The 21,234-nt window shown below is 41.5% G+C and overlaps 1 long non-coding RNA gene across 1 annotated transcript in view; it reads right to left on the bottom strand.

Moving 5' to 3' along the window:
• Positions 1–1,394, bottom strand: part of LOC117358120 — a 49,129-nt gene extending 47,735 nt beyond the window's left edge. Inside the window, exon 1 of the long non-coding RNA XR_004538944.1 lies at positions 1,292–1,394. This is a non-coding gene — a long non-coding RNA (uncharacterized LOC117358120). The remainder of the gene's footprint in view (positions 1–1,291) is intronic.
• Between the last annotated feature and the right edge of the window lie 19,840 nt (positions 1,395–21,234).

Here is a 21,234-nt window from a genome sequence, read left to right as displayed (position 1 = left end):
AGAATTTCTCCTTAAGCAGAAACAGCAACGTCGCCGCTTGTTCTTACAGATGTAAAAGTGAAGTTGCCAAGATGATCAGTAATCTAAACTGACTTTGATCCCTATGTAACTTATTGTTTAAATAATGCCATCCCCTTGCATCACAGCACAGACTATCTAAGTCTGAAAGATTTCACTCTGTATTCAGAGTAGATCTTGCCAAACATTCATAATGTATTGAGGTTACAGATATGTGTATACACACCCTTTATTATAATGAATTTTTTATGGTGTGGGAAATTTCTAAGTTCAGGATTTGCATTCTGCAGACTGTCCATCCTCTGTAGTTTCAGAAAAAAAGTAGGGGTAAACCCAAAACAGCCTTTTTTGTTTGCATATAAAGAAATTATGAAGCTTTCCATGGATTTTGTCAGTTTATTTACATGTATCAATCTTGCATGTTACTAAAGCCATTCAGTGACAAGTCATCACCTCGAATCCTCTCTCTGCGCTTTGCAGAGGGCACAGCAGGTTGAGGAAGAGAAAAACCCCCAACATTTTATGAATATTAAAGGGTTTAAGGAGAGAAGCAGAAGGAAGGCAACTACTTTACCTTGAATTGCAAAGTAAGATTTGTGATCACCTTTTCAACACTGAACACATTTTAAGTCCCAAGAAATCATCAGAGAGGAAAAATGTTGAAGAGGAATAAAAAAAGATTCACATAAAACAGAAGAGTAACTAACCTATTTTATTTTACAACTAGGCATTTTTATAACCACCAATTAAATGATATACACACAGTTTTATTCTTGTTTTTTACAGAAGAGTAGGAGGGACAAATGCAGGGGAAGGAAAAATAGTTTGTGAAAGAAAAAGAAAACCCCCAGTAACATATATAGAGGAGTAAAAAAGCAATGAAAATTAATGGAAGGAAGAGAACAAGGTAGCCATAAAGTGAAAAAAGAAAAAGCAATGAACAGAGCAAAACAAAGGACACAAAAAGATGGTATCCAAAGTTTTAAAAAAGGCTAAAGGGATAATGAAAGATTTAAAAAAAAAAAAAAAAAAAAAAAAAGAGAGAGCGAGAGAGAAAAGACAACTAGATTAAAATGATGGAAAGAAAGCTAAAAAGTAATTTTCATCTTTCTAAAAAAGTAGAAAAAGGAGGCAAAAGCTGAAGGAGAAAAAGAAAAGAGAAAAATGGAAAGGATCAGCCAGCAAAATAAATCAGCCTGATGTGTTTCGAGTCCACTGAAGAGAGTAAAGCTTTATGAAGTGGAGTTAGGAGAGGTGAATAATGAGAACTCACTCCGGGGTATCTCTTCACCTGCCTGGACAGGATCCTCAGCATGATTCTTCCTCCTTTAAAACCCTCAAAGTTCTGTTTCTCTTCCTCTTGAATCCAACAGGTCTGTGACTGAGAAGGACGTCTGGTTCCTCTTGACCCCCCCCCCCCCTTTCCCACTCCTCTTCTCTCTCCATCAACTACTGCAGATTAGGGAGGGAGGGAGAAAGTGAAGGAAGGATAGGGCAGGATGGGGCAGTGTAAGACTGCATTTCTTTCTCTTTGCCACCAGTGGGCACTGCCTTGGTGTCCTCTGACATGTCCATGGCCACTTACTAACCTAAAAGTTACAAAATAATATTCTGGACTTTTTATCTTGTATTTAAATAATCATTTTGTGCAGAATTCAGTGACTTCTGCCCAGACAGGGTCTAGAATGGAGAAAAAATGATTGGAATAAAAGAATCCTTTTCCTTACTCTCTGAATTAATTTTGATTGAGTTATTCGGTGAAATGAGTTGTATCGCTCTTCATTAGGTTATAGGTAGTGCTGATGTTTTTACTAAACTTCCTTTTGCTAAAACAATGAGCCTGGGGATCAGTTAGAGGACGCAGGGCCTCATATGTTGTAGTGAGTTGGGTTTGCTGGACTCTTCTGTATGACAGCATACTGTACACCAGGTAAGAGGGCGTAGGGCAACCCTTAAACATTTTGTGGCCATGGCTCCTTTAGGGTGGCCACAGAAAGTGAGCAACCCCTGGAGGCATGGGCCAATGACCTCTCTATGGAGGGCCCACCCAGGTCACAACCCCAAACACAGGTTTGGAAAACTCTGGTTTCAGGTTGTTGTTTTTTTAAACCTAAATGTGCGTAACCACTTAAAAGATAGCCAATCCATACATGTTCTTATGTTCTTAGAGTACAATTCTGAGGGCTCCTTTTATGAAGCCACGTTAGCGGTTTATCGTGCGTAATAGTGCGCGCTAATGTGCCGGCCGCGCTAGCCGCTACCGCCTCCTCTTGAGCAGGCGGTAGTTTATCGGCTAGCGCGGGGGTTAGCGCGCGCTAAAAAATTGCATGCGATACGGCGGTTAATGCGGCTTCGTAAAAGGAGCCGCAAGTTTCCAAGTTTTATTAAAAATTTGATAAAACGCTTATATAATTTCTAAGCAATTTACATTAAAAAATGATATTAACAAAGAAGAGATATAAACAATACTAATGTTAATACTGACTTACAAGAGACATCAGGAGAAAAGGGGGAGAACTACAATTTTTAAAAGCAAAGAAACATTCAAGGTAAACACATTAAGGGAAGGGAGGGTTTTTAGCCTTATAAGGCTAATTTCTGGTATTTTAAAGAGTCCATCTATGTATCCCTGTTAATGGATAATAACCATTTCAGAACTTAATTCTGAAAAGCATCATTAAACAGAAATGCTTTAAGAACAATTCAAAATTAAAGGATAGAAAAAAAAGCCACATTAAAATATTTAAAAAAAGACTATATATTTGTGCCTCCTGCCTGGTTCCCATGCTCCCAGTTCATAGATACCTCCAAACACCCCAAAATAATTAATTCATAAGCAAATCTGGAAAAACTTTCCGAAATAAATAGGCTTTTAACTGGACTTTCAACATAGGCAATGGGGAAATATTAAGCACCATCAACGTGCGAATCACTCCACAACATTGGGCCCCAGTGGTGTAATAAGACCCCGGAGACCCTCCACCCCCACTAAGATACGGGCAGGAGGGAATCACAGGCCCTTCTGCCTTGACGCAGCCCCCCTATGACCGCCCCCCCTAACCTCCGATCGGCCCGCCAAACACCCCTCTACCTGCTGGCCCTCGAGACCCCCCATTGACCCTGCGACACCACCCCCGACCCTCGATACCCCCTTTTACCTTAAAAAAAGTTGGCCGGACAGATGGGTCCCAAGCCTGATTGGCCCAGATGCCTCAAGGCCTGCCCACAGGAGGGGCCTTAGGCGCCTGGGACAACCGGAATTAGCCCTGTTGCCTTAGGCCCCTCTGGTGGGCGGGGCCTTAGGCACATGGGCTGGGTTGGACCCATGTGTGTAAAGCCCTGCCCACAGGAGGGGGGCCTTAGGTGCCTGGGCCAACCAGAATTGGCCCAGTTGTCTTAGGCCCCTCCTGTGGGTGGGGCCTTAGGCACATGGGCCCAACCCATCCCATGTGCCTAAGGCCCCACCCACAGGAGGGGCCTAAGGTAACTAGGCCTAAGGAAACTTTGGTTATGGGTACTTGGACGATCAGGCTTTTTGATCGTCCAAGAACCCATTTAGGTCACTTTTTAGACTTTTTTTATTATTATTATTATGAGCCCCAAAATGTATTGATCATTACAAATCTTGAATCATATTTTGCACTAGTTTGCCGGTTCTATGTTGAGATAGCCTGTCAGGTATACCAGCAGTTTGAGAGAGATCTGTTGGTCAGTATATATATATGGGCAGGAATATAGAACCTGCTTTTTAAAAATAACCCTAATAAAGATAAGAAGAAAATAAGAAAGTAAAAGAAAATGACATGGTTGAAAATAATAAAATTAGGGAGTGAGGGAGGTAAGCCTGTGACGTGAACGGGAGTATGTGAAAATCTTCATGGTATAACCCGAATTGGGTACATAACTCCAGATTCTGAGAGTTTTTAACCCCTATAAAATAAAACCTTACAGTTCTATGTCAATTATCAGTGGTTTTGTGATGTTTAGTATATAATACATTTTGCACCAGAGGAATTTTTCTGGATGTTGTTGTATTCATAAATCTGTTCATATTGTTTGAGGATTTCATTGTCCCAGTTCCTCGTAACTCATTTCAGGTCTGGAGCAGATAGCAGAAGGTCTTTACTGCCTTCCAGAAGGTTGTGAGGGAATCCAGGGATCTGATTTGTGTGGGCAAATGATTCCATAGCTTAGGGATGAAGTACCGGTAGCTGTAGGGGTGTTTATGTGCAGTTTCCAGTTGAAGGGCTCTTCCTGAGGGAATGCTGAGTCGTTTCTCCGTTTTGGAACAGAGGGGGCAGTTGGCACATACGGTGTTATATATTTTGACACAAAAATTGGAAGATTCTCCTTATAGGCTAAGTATACCTAGAAAATAATGCAGTATTTTACCCGCAACCAATGTTATGGTACAAAGGGACTCACATGGTCAGACCTATGGTCATCGAAAATCAACTTCATAGCAGCATTTTTCACTAGCTGTAAACAGCGTACATCTTTCTTGTGAATCCCTTTAAGCATTGAATTACAATAATCTAAGCTGGAAATCACCAAAGCAGATAAAAAAAATCTGCAATACCTCTCTAGTAATCAAATGTTTAATTGATCTGATCTGTTTCAACCTAAAATAACATTTCCGTATCACAGTGGATATATGTGTTTGAAACGTCAGATCTGAGTCAAGAATTATGTCAAGAAACTCTGGCACCTGACTGGCTGAATAACCTCAGGTATTTTATTGTATCCTCTTCCAAAATGGTGAACAAAAGCACTACAATTCAATATATGGGAATCTGATGCATCTCATTATAAAGCTATACAAAGTTTGAATTTGTATTAGAGGGAACCTGATTCAGTGGTCATGTAATTGCACTTCTTCCTAGCATTTTTCCATTCAATTAAAAATCCTGAGTCCTAATTCTGCTTCTTCTAGCTGTTTATCACTGTATACTCCGCTGTCAGACCTCCTGTTGGGTCTGTAAGCCTCTCAGCGCCTTCTCACCGATTAGGCCAAGCTGGCCTGGGAATCAATTCTCTTTGTACAAGGCCAAGGTGACCATGATAGGAGGTAGCTTCCTGCTGAGTTTAGCACCCTGAAACCCAAAAGACTCCTTTAGCATAGGTTTACTGAAGAGCAACTGCAGGGCTTTTTATAAGTTTGGGGCTTTTTAGTTTCCTCTTGAGCCAAGAAGGGAACAGTCACATAGAGTGAGGGATTCTATTCTTATATCATGATTATATGACGTTCTTTTCCTTTTTAATTGATGTACACCGCACTGATGTTGTAACGAAGAGCGGTATATAAATAAACATAAACATAACATACCTCAGCTAGCAGCAAGCTCCACATTTTTCTCTTTCTTTCTTAAAGAATACAGAAGGGCAAGTTGGGACTCTGCAACACCCCCTGATATCATTTTGGAGACAGCATTAACAAAATAAATAAAAAATAAATAAATTTATATATATATATGAATGAAGTGGACTTCAAAAATAGTAGTTAATCTACAAAGAGGTGCATTTAGATGAATTTTATCAAGGTATAGAAGAAGCATTTCCTTAGTCAAATTAGATCGAAGGATTTTTCCTTGATCCTTGCACTCCCAGTATTAGAATTTGAATGCAAATTGTGATTATTATTAGATTATGTGACTTGGAAAATTAGTTTGTCCTTTTCTGATGGCTTGGTCCCTAGAGAGTAGAAAAAAGCTATAATCGATTTCCCAAAATGATTGGGTTACAGAAGCTGTGCAAGTTATCATCCACTGTCTAAGTAGTCATTGATGGCTAAGCTATTGGATGAAATAGTGAAACCAGTTATCCCTATATGTTGATGATCATCTGTATTTAGATTCTTCTCTAGTCTGAATTTCCTAGCATCAAGACTGTACTAGTTGCAATTTTGGGTACAGTGCTTAGCTCTTTGGCAAAAAAGGTGAGGTTCTGTTGGTTTACTTGACCTCTTCTCTGCTTTTCATCTGGTCAGTCCTCCTTTACAGCTGGATTTCTGTTGGGTGATTAGGATTAGGGGGGCAAAATTTTCATTGGGTCTCTTCTATTTTCCAAGATAGACAGTTTCAGGTTGTAAGGTTTTGCAAGGGAATGCTGCAGCAAACAAGCCCCAATATGTAAGGTGGCGGCCCTTTAATCCTCCAGAGGTCCTGGGTTCATAGGAGGTTCAGCAGGAAGTGAAAATAATGACAATGATAATCAAGAGTGGTTGCATAGAATATATTGTGCTGAAATAGGCTAAATAAAACAGAGATGCAATACTTATAACAGAGATACATAAAAAATATGCTAAAGTACAAGGTACATCTGTGGAATAACTTACCAGGACATCTAAGATTATGCACGAATTGTGTTAACTTTAAGAAATTACTAAAGACACAACTGTTTGTCAATGCCTACATGTAATGAGAATTAAATCTTTTCTACAACTGCCTTGACATACTGCCGCCGTATAAAATTGGGATGATAGAGCTTGTTTTTTTTATGTTAATATGTTTTATGATCAACTTTATGAATATGCACTGATGGAAACTGTTTAGATATTACCGTAAGCAGTCTATAAATGTTATAAATAAATAAATATAGAAAGAGATAGAAATAGGCATTATATATTTAGAGACTGCTTTTGTGTGTGAGAGAAAGGACAGTTTACCTGTATGAATATGTCTCTCTTAGGTCTGAATGATAGGTGTATAGGTGTGAATAGGCAGAAAGAGAGAATTCAGCATGGGACGGGAAAGCCAGAGGGTCCAGAGAAAGAGAGAGAGGGGGGACAAGAGAGGATGCTTTTATAAGTTGGCCACAAAATAGAATCCATTTTGGTTAAATATCCACATCTATCTGTAAATGGTGTGAAACAATGGTAAAAAAGGTGTGTGGGGCGTGAAAGACTGGAAAAGAAAAGAAGAGAAACTGTCCCTTATAGACTGGAGTTTCTATTCCAGTATCCTTCTGTGACAATGGCTTTTGATGGACACTAACTATAGAACATGGCATGCATCTGGAGCCATTCTCTTCCCTAAGCACCGGACTTTAGCACATCTGTTGAACCTCAGGGCTATGCCAAGGTCCTTTGTTTCTTTTAAGCACTGATAATTTAGATGTAATTTAGGCAATATAAGGCTGAATGGCCAGGGGTCTTAAGGGTCATATATGTTTGATATAATCTCCCATAGGCCTTTGCTGACAAAGCTGGGCTGACACAGGTATGGATGAATAGGGAACTTTCAGATTCCTGGATATTAGGAGTTGGGAGTGCCACTGACATTGGCTCTGTCTTCATTGATGTTTAATATTTTTTCCTTAAAGGGATTCTCAAGAAAGATGTACGCTGTTTACAGCTAGTGAAAAATACTGCAGAGAAGTTGATTTTAGACGACCATAGGTCTGACCATGTGATCCCTTTTTTACAATCAGAGTTTGATTTTGACTTCCATCTTCAGATTGTCCTTTTTGTCAAGGGATAGAAAACAGACAATGCAGAGGTTGAATTCAAGTATGAAATCGGTTGTTAACTGGCTCACACTGCAGGGAAGGTGCCAGAGAACAGGAGAGTCTGGGTGGCAAGAGCAGGGCTTGGTTGGAAGGGGAGAGCAGGAGAGTCGGCGTGAATAAAAAAACCAAAAAACCCAGCAATAAAAAAAAACACCCCTACCTGGACACAAAACGCACGCAGGGAACGCAGATGGGCTGTGCATGCGTCAGGATCGCACACTTGCGATCCGTGCGGTTGGAGGGGGGGGGGCGTTCCTTCGATCGGCCTAATTTGAATTTCTTCGTGTTGTGAATTTGTCGGGCCTGCTGTAATCAGCCATGGATCGCCCCCGGATAAAAGGTTAGTGAATTTAGCCCATAGAGATCTGTGTAGTTAGTAGAGTTCCCTGTCTGGGTTTTTGAATAGTTTAATTATGACCCAAGGAAGAAGCATCCTCACCTGGGAATCAAACCAGGGACCTTCCGAGTTACAGAATACAGCATATTGTATTTGAGCCATTAGGCTGCCCAGGTCAATTTTAATCTGGTCATCCAACTAATCTATAGTCCAGTGTTCATTGGCCAGCATCTGGACTTGTACTGCCATGTAAAAGGTTGGTGCTTCTATAGAAAAGCTGCAAAATGTTCTGTGTGCCATCTGTTGCCTTCATTCATGAGAGCACAGCATGCTGTCTCTGAGGCCTGAAGTCCACGTTTCTCCTCTATGATAGATGCAGGTAACCGGAGACCAATATAACTTTTAAGGTATTGAAAAAGTCATCCTAACTGATTGGATAGAGTCATGTAAGACTCTGGTGCATACACAAAAGTGCTGTCAGCATCCTTCTGCTTAATGTTTGATCCGGAGTGGAGCTGAAAGCTTTGTAGAAGAAAATGTAATACCTGGACATTCTGGGACAACTTTACAGTGTGCAACACAGGATTTTTCAAGGGGATCAATATGTCTTTCAGATACAAAATTATGCTTGTTGCTCAGGGTGAGATGAGCAGTTCCCCATTCTTTATGAGTGATTGTGACCAGGCTGAGCAGGAATTCAAGGTAACACACTGATAAACGTGCTGCACATAAGAGCCAGAACATACTCTGATGATAACAAAAGAAGTTTATTTGCACTGAAAACTATCCTGTTACTTCACAGGGTTAAGGAACAGTTAGACTTTATAACCAACAAGCATTAAATGCTCTGAATAGAAACACCAGCTGCCCCACCCCAAACACAGGGGTCAGCCAAGAGTCTGTCTCATTCTTGGAATACAAGTCTTCACTCCAATATTTTAAGGGCTTACCTTAGCCACGCTACCAAGAACCTTCTCTGCTGCTCAGGCCCTCTCTCCCTTCATTCTTTCCCCGGACTCCTCTCAGCCCTTAGCTAGAGAAAAGTTCTCTTTTACTGAGCTTCCTAAGCTCAGGGACCTCCTCCTGCGGGCACCTCCCTGAATGAATCCCAAACTGAAACAGATATACAGTGGAACCTTGGTTTACGAGCATAATTCGTTCCAGAAGCATGCTCGTAAACCAAAATACTCGTATATCAAAGCGAGTTTCCCCATAGGAACTAAGGGAAACTCGCTTGATTCATTCCCACCCCCCAAGGCCAGCGGTGCTCCTCTATCCCCCCAAGAACTGGCATTGCTCCATCCGCTCATGAAGGCCCCCCCCCCGCGATCCGGCATCCCCATGTTCGCATCGCATCCCCCCCCTGCCGCGATCTGGCATCCCCCAGGCACCCACCCACCCAATCACATTCCTTATCCCCATTTGACACCGGCACCAATGCACAGGATATGCCGGTACCGGTGCCCGAAGATCTGCCTTCTTCTTTGTGCTGGGCCTTGAGCATCTGAGCATGCTCAAGGTCTTTGGGTTCCCGTTCTCTCTGAGATTCTCGGTGTATTAAAACTTGGTGAACCACCTTTCCTTGGAAAAAAAGGCGATGTCCATTAAAAATGAAATATGGTAAAAAGAAAGTGGAGGCTGGTAGGCTATGGGATTAGCACATATAATGATGGTGGGGTTGTGACAGCCACTCCTGAAGAAGTTTATATGAAACGGATGAGTCCCGTTGAGTCAGTGTTGGGCTCTATGAGTTATGCGAGTGCTGAAGTCAGAAAAGTGGTTTTTAAAAAAAAAATTTTTGATAATAAAATGAATTGTCAAAATTTACATTATGGGTATAAGAAGGGAGTCAGTATGTCAAGCTCCATCCCTGGCAATATTCAAATCCAGGCTAAAAACCCACTTTTTCGAGTTTGCTTTAAATTCCTAACCCCCACTCACTTGTAAAGCACCCAGGTCCATGAGACCCAATAACCTCCTGCTTGTCCTGTTTGTCTGTTTGATTAGAGTGTAAGCTCTACTGATCGGGATCAGTTTCTCAAATCCTTTAATGTACAGAGCTGCATACATCTAGCAACGCTATAGAAATGATATGTAGAAGCAGTAAGGGTAGTAACTTGATTGCTGAGGTGGCTGATTTAAATGAGTTCAGCCTCCATTTGAATTGTACCAGCTTTTTTTTTAGCTGGGACATGGCTGAAGTCCCCTTATGCTGTGTGTGACGAACACCCTGTGTGCGGTATAACAGTTCTTGGTTTATTGGGCATTGTTGAAAAGAAAAGAATGCCATTTCAATTTAAAAAAAAAAAAAAGAATAGAGGTAGACATTGTTATAGAAATACATAGAAACATAGAAGATTGCGGCACAAAAGGGCCATAGTCCATCAAGTCTGCCCACTCCAATGACCTACCCTCCCTTGATTTTAACCCTCTAGAGATCCCACATGTGTTTCCCATTTCCACTTAAAATCCGGCGCGCTGCTGGCCTCAATCATCTGATGTGGAAGATCATTCCAATGATCAACCACCCGTTCGGTGAAGAAATACTTCCTGGTGTCGCCATGAAATTTCCCATCCCTGATTTTCAGGGGATGCCCTCTTGTGGCCGAGGGACCTTTAAGAAAGAAAATATCATCAAATAGGGCATGAAATAGGGCATGCCCTATCCATGAAATAGGGCATGAAAGCAAAACAAAGGAAAACTGCAGAAACCCATACAACAATGTAGGCTACGTTTATTGAATCAAAAGCAGTTAAAAACAACACCTAAAAATCAAGGGACCCAACATGGTCCGTGTTTCGGAAAACACACCTTCATCAGGGGTCCTAAAAAAATCAAAGGATAATAAAATTACATGAGAGATAAGACTCATATTGATGCATAATGATGACAAATTATATATACATCTGTGCTTAAATGATTAATATGGAAACCTAAACTAGGAGAGCTTGAAGACAAAAACAAATAGGGCATAGCATAATGTGCACCCAGCTACTGATACTGACGGGCTCCTTAGCCAATTTAATCGGGTGCACATTTTATCGGAGGGGGGAGGGAATTGTGCGTACAATTATCAGCCATCTTGTCACTGTGTGTACTGTACATGTATACTGGTATACTAGTGTATAAAAGACCTTTGAAAGGTAGGTAGCGGCAGTTGGGGGGGTGGGGGGAAGATCGAATCAGATCGCCTCACCTGGGTGGGAGAGGGAGAGATGGTATCTTCTGCCAACATAACTGGGGTCCAGGCCCACCCAAAATTGGGTGTCTGGCTATGCTCTTGGTCAGATCTAGAAACATGATGGCAGATGAAGGCCAAATGCCCATCTGCAGTAACCATTATCTCTTTCTCTCTCTGAGAGATCCCACGCCTTCTTGAATTCAGACACAGTCTCTGTCTCCACCACTTCTTCCAGGAGACTGTTCCACGCATCTACCACCTTTTCTGTAAAAAAGTATTTCCTTAGATTACTCCTGAGCCTATCACCTCTGAACTTCATCCTATGCCCTCTCATTCAGGAGCTTCCTTTCAAATGAAATAGATTTGCCTCATGCGCATTTATGCTATGTAGGCATTTAAACATCTCTGTCATATCTCCCCTCTCCCGCCTTTCCTATATATACGTATACATATTAAGATCTTTAAATCTATCCCCTTACGCCTTATGATGTAGACCAATGGTCTCAAACTCGCAGCCCGAGGGCCACATGCGGCCCCCCATGTACTATTTTGAGGCCCTCGGTATGTTTATCATAATCACAAAAGCAAAATAAAACAGTTTCTTGATCATAAGTCTCTTTAGCTATAAATTACAATATTATTAAGATTTAGCCAAAAGGAAATATTTATAAACTATAAAGAGTTTTACCTCATGCAAAATTGTTATTTCTTTAATAAGACATTAACTATTTTTTCTGCGACTCTCCATGTACCTACAAATCCAAAATGTGGCCCTGCAAAGGGTTTGAGACCACAGATGTGGACCATCAACCATTTTAGTAGCCTTCCTCTGGACCAACTCCATCTTTTTTATATCTTTTTGACGCTGTGGCCTCCAGAATTGTACACAATATTCTAAATGAGGTCTCACTAGAGTCTTATACAGGGGCATCAATACCTCCTTTTCCCTATGTACCCTAGCCCTATGTACCCTAGCATCCTTCTAGCTTTCACTGTCACCTTTTCAACCTGTTTGGCCACCTTAAGATCATCACATACAATCACACCCAAGTCCTGCTTTTCTGTCATGCACATAAGTTCTTCACCCCCTAAATTGTACCATTCCCTCGGGCTTCTGCAGTCCAAATGCATGACCTTGCATTTCTTAGCATTAAATCTTAGCTGCTGAATTTCAGACCATTCCTCAAGCTTCACTAGGTCCTTCCTTGTGTTATCCACATCATCAGGGATGTGTCCTCTATTGCAGATTTTGGTATCATTTGCAAAGAGGCAAATTTTACCAGTCAGACCTTCAGCAATATCACTTACAAAAATGTATAAAATTGTCTCCACATGATCTAGTGTGTTACCCTATGCAGTGACTGACTGGAAGGAATTTTCTTTCACAGATGCTGTTCCTGTTTATATACTCGTACTTCAGCAAGATCATGCAAGGATGTGACTATACAGGATGCATTGAATTTTATATGAACAGAACCATATTTGTATGCATCTATATCAGTGGTGTACGTCACTCCCCCACTATCCCCTCTGTGCAATGCACAATGTACATTATTAGCTCAGTAACAGCAGCATGACCTGATTGACTGAACAATGCTGATTGAAGTGTCATTTGGGTGATAAAAGTCACTGTTCTGAAAAGAAATTTTTTCAAAAGCCTTTTTTTTCTGGAGGGTAAGTTACCAAGTGACTTCCAACTTAGATCTCAATTTTATGGTTAAAAATCTATGTTTAATACTGCTGTAGTGCAGAGCAAGAATAGAATGCTAAATTTTGGTTTTCTACATGAAGAGACAGAGAGTGTGTATGAGAGAGAAGTGTTCATCAAAACTGATAGGCTAACATAGCCTCTCCACATCTGCTCTTAGGGGCTGATTTTGTATAGGACGCCAGTCTCGGTGGCCATTTAAGAAGCAGCTGAGAGTCATGTACCGGCATCCTATACAGAATCACGTCTGCCCTAATGGACAAACGCCTGTCTCCCCGATTCTCTAGCCATCGCCTAGTGCTGGTTAGAGACCTTTGTAGATGCAACCAGCTGAACTGATTACGGCGTGAATCCCCGATCAGCTGAGCCAGCAGGACTTCCCCAAACCACGGCTTCAGAAAGTTCTGGCTGCTCAGCTGATCAAGGGAGAAATACCCCTGCCACAATCAGCTGAGTTGGCTGCAGCAGAGAACCCCCCCCAACAGCACCCACAAAATGGATAGGAGGGATGCCCACGCCCTCCTGCCACCCCCGCATCACATCCCTCCAGCCAATTGCAATAGGGGTGGGGGTGGCAGAAGGGCGTGGGCATCCCTCCTGCCGATTTCACGGGTGCTATCGAGGGGGGGTGTTCTCTGCTGCAGCCAGCTCAGTTTATCGCGGCAGGGGTATTTTCCCCTGATCAGCTGAGCCTGTAGGACTCTCCAAAGCTGTGGTTTCAGGGAGTCCTGCCGGTTCAGCTGATTGGGAATTCCTTTGCTGCAATCAGCTTAGTCAGCCATATCTAATAATAATATTAATAATTTATTTTTTATATACCGCCCTACCACATAGTTCTAGGCGGTTCACATATAGTACTAAAAATATACAAACAATGAATAAAAGTACAAAATCTAAAAAACAACTAAAATTATACAATAATTGAATAAAATGCATTCGCGAAAATAGATAGATATTCCTTAAAAAGTACAACTGTAAAATCAATGTGCAAATTTCCAATTCATATTCTGAAAAATCAATTTACAAACTTTCAAAATAAATCAGTTTTCAATAGTTTCCTAAAGGACAAGTATGAATGGGCCTGAGAAATAATAGAACTTAGCCATTAATCCATTTTACCTGCCTGAAAACCAAGCAATGTATAAAAAAATCTCTTGTAACGACATAAGAACATAAGAATTGCCGCTGCTGGGTCAGACCAGTGGCCCATCATGCCCAGCAGTCTGCTCACGCGGCGGCCCTCTGGTCAAAGACCAGCACCCTAATCGAGACTAGCTCTAACAGCGCACGTTCTTGTTCAGCAGGAACTTGTCTAACTTTGTCTTGAATCCCTGGAGGGTGTTTTCCCCTATAACAGCCTCCGGAAGAGCGTTCCAGCTTTCTACCACTCTCTGGGTGATGAAGAACTTCCTTACGTTTGTATAGAATATATCCCCTTTCAATTTTAGAGAGTGCCCTCTCGTTCTCCCTACCTTGGAGAAGGTGAACAACCTGTCATTATCTACTAAGTCTATTCCCTTCAGTATCTTGAATGTTTCTATCATGTCCCCTCTCAATCTCCACTGTTCGAGGGAGAAGAGGCCCAGTTTCTCTAATCTTTCGCTGTACAGCAGCTCCTCCAACCCCTTAACCATCTTAGTCGCTCTTCTCTGGACCCTTTTGAGTAGTACTGTGTCCTTCTTCATGTACGGCAACCAGTGGTGGACGCAATACGCCAGGTAAGGGCGCACCATGGCCCAGTACAGTGGCATGATAACCTTCTCTGACCTGTTTGTGATCCCCTTCTTTATCATTCCTAGCATTCTGTTTGCCCTTTTTGCTGCCACCGCACATTGTGTGGACGTCTTCATCGACTTGTCGATCAGAACTCCCAAGTCCCTTTCCTGGGAAGTCTCTCCAAGTACCGCCCCGGACATCCTGTATTCGTGCATGAGATTTTTGTTACTGACATGCATCACTTTACACTTATCTACGTTGAACCTCATCTGCCATGTCGATGCCCATTCCTCGAGCCTGATTATGTCACGTTGCAGATCTTCGCAATCCCCCTGCGTCTCCACTACTCTGAATAACTTCGTATCGTCCGCAAATTTAATCACCTCGCTCGTCGTACCTAAGTCCAGATCGTTTATAAAGATGTTAAAGACCATGGGTCCAAGCACCGAGCCCTGCGCCACCCCACTCCGAGTATTGTCCATTTACTCTCTGTTTCCTATGTTCCAGCCAGTTTTAATCCACATGAGTATTTCACCCTCGATTCCATGGCTCGCAATTTTCCAAAGCAGTCGTTCATGCAGAACCTTGTCAAACGCCTTCTGAAAATCCAGATATACAATGTCGACTGGATCGCCCTTGTCTATCTGTATGTTTACTCCCTCAAAGAAGTGCAGCAAGTTCGTCAAACACGATCTGCTTAATAATCAGGAAAACAAATAAATATTGCCCTCGAATTATTCTTTTTGGTTTATAGCTTTCAAAACACAGAGACAAGTAATTAGGAGCCATACCAAACAGTACTTTAAACCTGGTGCAACCAAACTAGTTTTAAAGGTCTGAAATGTAGGCCAGCATTTCGCAGGCCTACATTTCAGTCGGCTGTTGTGATTCTAGGGAGACACTTAGGGTCGCTTAAACTCACCCAAGGCCACTTCTGGGTGAAACCATACCCACACCCAGCCTTGTCCCTACGCATTTCGCTAGACCTGTGACAAACACCTACAATGTAAGCATCCTGCCTCAGGAAGCTTTTTTTCTAAAAACGTGCATCCCAATTGGCTGCCAGACAGTAGTAGGACGCCTACTGCCACCTATAATCGAAATGTCCATTTATAGAATCAGCCCCTTAGTCTCTTCACTTTGCCATCTCCTACATCTGTCCTCATGCAGACTTCTGCTTCTTTCTGAGTCTATCTTGTTCTCCTGTTCCTAGGTGGCCTCATTCACTGGAGTTATCTATTGAGCCATGCATGATACATTAGCCTCTAAAGCTATATGTCCCTTTACTCCTAAATTAATGCCAGTTGCCTGAGAACCAGAGGAACTGGGTTCAATTCCTACTGCAGCTCCTTGTGACTCAGGGCAAGTCACTTAACCCTCTATCGCCCCAAGTACAAAATAAGACCTGTATATAATATGTAAACCACTTTGATTGTAACCACATAAAGGCAGTACAGGCAGTCCCCGAGTTACCTCCGTCCGACTTAAGTACGACTTGTTCTTAAGAACGCAGTTGCGGCTTCATTTGATTTCACTGAGCAGTATTTCCAGTGGCATAGACTCCTACACTTCTCCTGCAGCAGATTCAGGAATGATGCACGGCCACATTAAGAACAGTGCGTGATTGTGCATGCTGTACCTTAGAGGGAACACTGGCAGGGACAGTTGGCCCTTTTGTCAGCTGGGAGCAGAGGTAAGCAGCAAGAATCTTAAAATCTACAAGTTCTGAGTTACATACAAATCCAACTTAAGAACAGCTTTAAAAATGTAACTCATTCTTAACCCGGGGACTGCCTGTATATCATGTCCCATCCCCTTTCCCATTATCTACTCTTTAGAACACTTAGGGAGAATAAGGCCATAGTAGAAACCTTAATTAATTTAATAAATGTATAGATCACTCATTGAGAGATCTAAGCTGTTTACAATGTAGCATACAAAAGGAAGAATAAACAATAATGTTCTTGAGGATGTTGGGAAGGTGAAAATTCACAGGAACTTGAGGTAGATAGGCCGCTGTCCAGGCCTACCTCGGTAATGAGACCTCGAACACTATATACTGGCTTCAATAAGTATATATTTATTTAGTCAATCAATAACAGCTTACAAGAATAGATCATATAGTATATAGTGTAACAGAAGGTGATACAGAAGGTGACCTCTAGGCCTAGAGGTCCTCTGATGTCTGCTCTGACCTCTCCCTCTTAAAGGCCTGGTTTTTATACATTTCTTAGTGGCCAACATCATATTGGTTTACATCACATGATACATCCTTATTGGTTATTTACTTATGCATTACTGCCTAACTACATTCATTTATTGGCTATTCTTATCTACGTCATGTTATATGTTTTACTCTGTTTTCCGTAAAACCTGCCTTTTCCCCGAAATGCCTGTTTCCCCACCATATTAGTATTTCCGAGCACAAGCCCCCCTCCCAACTTTAAACATCTCCGATACTTTCCATTAGATGATATTTCTTGTGAATTCTCTCTTCTGAGAATTCTGTCTTCTGACCATGGTCTGTTTATCTCTTCATGGTATCTGGCTGGGTGGGCCTTGGTGTAAAACCACAGCTAGCCCACAGCCTCAGGACCTGTTGCTTTTTCTTTAGTTTTACCTCTACAGTAGCTAATTGAACTCATAAAACAGCATATTTCTCCATCTTTGCATGCTCTTCAGTTAATGGTGAAATAGTTAATCTACTGTTTCCATAGTTAATCTACTGTTTCTATCATCTGCAGAGATAGATAAGGTAGATGTCAGTTGCAGGGGGTGAAGGCAGTTTTTCTGTAAAGAGCAAAGTGATCTTTGTCTTTTTCCCATCCCCCTTCACCTGGCCAATGCCAGGACTTTCCTCGGGATGTATCCAAGCTTTATTCTCTCTCAAACTGAAGCAAATAACTGTGAAACTGGAAAATAAAATTGAGTGACTTGGGAAACTAAAGGGATCATTTTGCTAAGCAACAGCAAAAAGTGGCCTTAGTACGCCCTTACGTGGGTCTTTTCTGCAGGCTAAGGCCACTTTTTGCCATGGTTGCACAATGTTTTCTGATTTTATGGCCCTGTGCTAAAATTGCCATTCACACCTAGCCATTAACAAAAATTAACGTGTGAGCCTTTACGGCCACATATTTTGTAGGGAGTAGTGGCCAGATTCTATTAATGACGCGGCTGTCAATAAAAAAAACCAGCAACAGTGCTGTCAATAGAATCATGCCTAGTAGCACCTAAGCAGACTTAGGTATCGCTAGGCATCGCTCCATTAGGCCAGATTTTCACTTGCCTTATTTGGTGGCGCCTAAGTCAACAGCATCTATTCTCTGCCCATAATAACACCTACTTTTAAACATGGGAGGGCACCTCCACTTAGACATCACTAGTCCCCTGTTTTACTAAGGCGCTCAATGCGTTTTAGCACACGCTAAATCTATATGTGCGCTAAATGCGAACACATCCATAGACTAACACGCACACGTTAGCGTTTAGCGCATGGTTTGTGCGCGCTAAAATGCTTAGCGCACCTTAGTAAAAGGAGCAGTAGGTGTCCTATGAGTTTGGCGCCGAACTCTTAAATTGATTTTTTTTTTTTGATTAGCTGAAAACAGGCATGGTCAATTACCTCTCCAATTAAAAAAATAAAAACTGGGCATGGATCCCTAACTTAGGCATCGCTAGGCGACTGCAATTAGGGCACCTAGCGGTGACTAATGTAGGCATCATTTACAGCAGGGATTAATAGGGGTTTTCAGGATTTCCCCAATGAATATGCATTGAAATCAGTGCATGCAAATAGATCTCATGCATATGTATTGGGGAAATCCTGAAAACCAGACTGGAATACGGCTCTCGAGGACCGGAGTTCCCTACCCCTGATTTACAGAATTCCCCAGTAAGGGCTCACTCGTTAATCCTGTGCTCATCAGCGTGTGAAAATGTAGCTGTGCTAGCTGATTAATACGGGTATATCCACTCTCTGCCCCCAGGCCAATCTCTCTGTGAAAAATTAAATTTTATCTTTTAGCATGCCAGTAGCACAGGCACATGTCAAAAATACCATGGAATATTTTTGTTTTTATCCAGTGTGTCCCATGGCATGCCATTTTAAGCTGCGGTAAGCACAAGTTAGTGTTTACTGCAGCTTGGTAAGAGACCCTACAAATTAGCAAATCACCAGGGCCATATGGTATACATCCCAAAAGGAACTCCAGTATGAAACTGCACGCCTGTTACTAGCAATCTAAAACCTATTTTAAAAAAATCAGCCTCTATGCCTGAAGATTGGAGAGTGATCAATGTAGTGTCAAATTTTGAGAAAAGGCTATGGAGTGATTGATCTGAGCCTAACATTGGTGCTAGGCAACATTATAAATGTGACTTAATAGGACAGATCCACGGTAGATTTTTAAAGGTTTTTCCTTACTGTTCATTAATGCCTTCCTATGTTAATGCCTTTCTCTGGTAATCCCTCCTTGTGGTTGTTACTGCTTTTCTGGAATCTTATGATACAAGTCTCAAGAATATTCTGAAATGAATTTGGCTATCAATGTCTTGTTTTAATTTTGTTGAAATCTGACTTGCTAATGCCTGTTCCTGCTTTCCTGGAATTTTGTGATACAGTGAGGGGAGGATGAAGTTTGAGAATTTGTTAAAAATGTGTCAGACTATTTTGCCTTCCTGTGTTACACTTGTTTTTTTTTTTTTTAAATTGATAGCCAATATGCGGTATATAAATTTTTAAATAAATAGAATATTTGGGGGTATAAATAAATAAGCAAACATGTGGGTAAGAATGAGCTGGTTGAATAGTGTATCTGGATTTTTAGAAGGCATTTGACAAAGTGTCTCATAAAAGACTCCTAGAGAGATAAAAAAAAAAAAGAATCCTGGCATAGGAAGCTATAGTCTGCTGCGGGTAGGAACTTGGTTAAAAGATAAGAAACAGAATTGGACAAAATGTTCAGTTTTGCTAGTGCAGAGATGGGATAATGGAATGCCCCAGGAATTTGTACTGGAACCAGTGCTGTTTAATGTTTACATAAATGACCTGGAAAAGGGAATATCAAGTGAGCTGATCAGATTTGCAGGTGACACAAAGTTGTTCACAGTTGTTAAAACATAATTGTCTTCTGATGAACTTCAGAAGAACCTTGCAAAATGGAGGAACCGAGCATCTAAATGGCAGATGAGCGTTGATATGGTACGGACAATTGTAAAGTGATTCACATTTGGGAAAAGCAAACCTAATCACAGGCACACGATGCTGAGTTCCACATTAGAAGTCGCCACTCAGAAAAATCATGCTGAAATAATTGTGAACAATACGATGAAATCCTCAGCTCAGCAAGTGGCTTTGGTTGAAAATAGAATGCTAGGAATTATTCAGAACAGAATGGAGAATATCTTAATGCATATATAGCAATTCATTGTACAATGTTCAGTACTTGCCACATAATCTAAAAAAAAAAAAGATATAGAACTAGAAAGGTAACAGAGAAGAACAGCAAAAATGATAAAGGGGATGAAATGTCTCTCCTTAAAGAAGGTCTCAACAGGTTAAGGTTCTTCTGCTCGGACAAGAGCCTTAAAATCATTAGTAGGTTGCAACAGGTAGGTATGGAATTGTTATTTACTATAGGACCAGGGCTGACAAAAGGGGAGTAGTGAGGACTAGATTCCCTGAGTCCAGTCTCCATGGAGAGCCCAGTGGTAGCACTGGTTTTTCTAAAAATCAAGGCCCCCTACCTTTTAAAATGCATTACAGCTTGATTAATGAGACTCCATTCCTGGTCCTTCTCGGTACAGATGAAATTGAATGAATCAAAAACAAAATTATTCTGGCTCGGCCCAAAATTAGAACACCTGCCCACCCTCTTTGCACTACCCTCAGGCGCTGCACTGCACCTTGAGTTCTCAAGCAAGGTCCTTGGCATCATTATTGATTCTTCTCTCTCCCTCAATGACCACCTCAACTCCTTGGCTAAATCATGCTTTTTCAGCCTCCACATGCTGAGGAAAGTAAGATCCTATTTTCGCCAACAACATTTCGCCGTCCTTGTCCAATCCATCATCCTCTCCAAACTAAACTACTGTAATGCCATCTACTTAAGCCTATCAAAAAAAAGTCTTCAAAGTCTCCAGCTAATCCAGAATACTGCAGCCAAGTTGATCTTTGCAAAACACAAGTCTGACCATGTCTCCCCACTCCTAGCCAAACTTCACTGGCTCCCAGTGATTTCCAGAATCAATTTCAAATGCTCCTGCCTGGCTTTTAAGATCATTCACGGCATCCTTCCTCCCTTAATCCCACTATCTTATAACTCGAGTCATGACTCTACCAGCCCCGCCCAAAGGTATAAACTATCCTTCCCCTCTCTACATGGTATTCGCTATGCAGGCAAACTGGGATGCCTTCTCTTCAGAATTACAGGTCTTTGGAACGACCTTACTACCCCGCTGCGGAACCTGGGCTCCCTCCAATTATTCCGCAAGCAACTGAAAACCTGGCTTTTCACTAAAATGTAATTCTATCCCCCTTACTCTTCTCTTCTATATATAAGTTCATGTAAACCTTTTTTTTTTTTAAAGTTCTTGTAAACCGTGCAGAGCTCCACATCCATGGAGATGATGCGGTATATAAACTTAAGGTTTAGTTTAGTTTATTAATTAGTGGAGGATTTTGATGACCTATGATTGAATTTGAATATGGGGTAACAATACTGCAGAATCATAGGCATTGCAGTCTGTTCCATTCAGTGAGGTCTTTT

Source organism: Geotrypetes seraphini, chromosome 3 (genome assembly GCF_902459505.1).
Source record: "Geotrypetes seraphini chromosome 3, aGeoSer1.1, whole genome shotgun sequence".
Taxonomy (NCBI): domain Eukaryota; kingdom Metazoa; phylum Chordata; class Amphibia; order Gymnophiona; family Dermophiidae; genus Geotrypetes; species Geotrypetes seraphini.
Note: the sequence above shows the minus strand (reverse complement) of the source record. Positions and strands in the feature narration are given on the sequence as shown.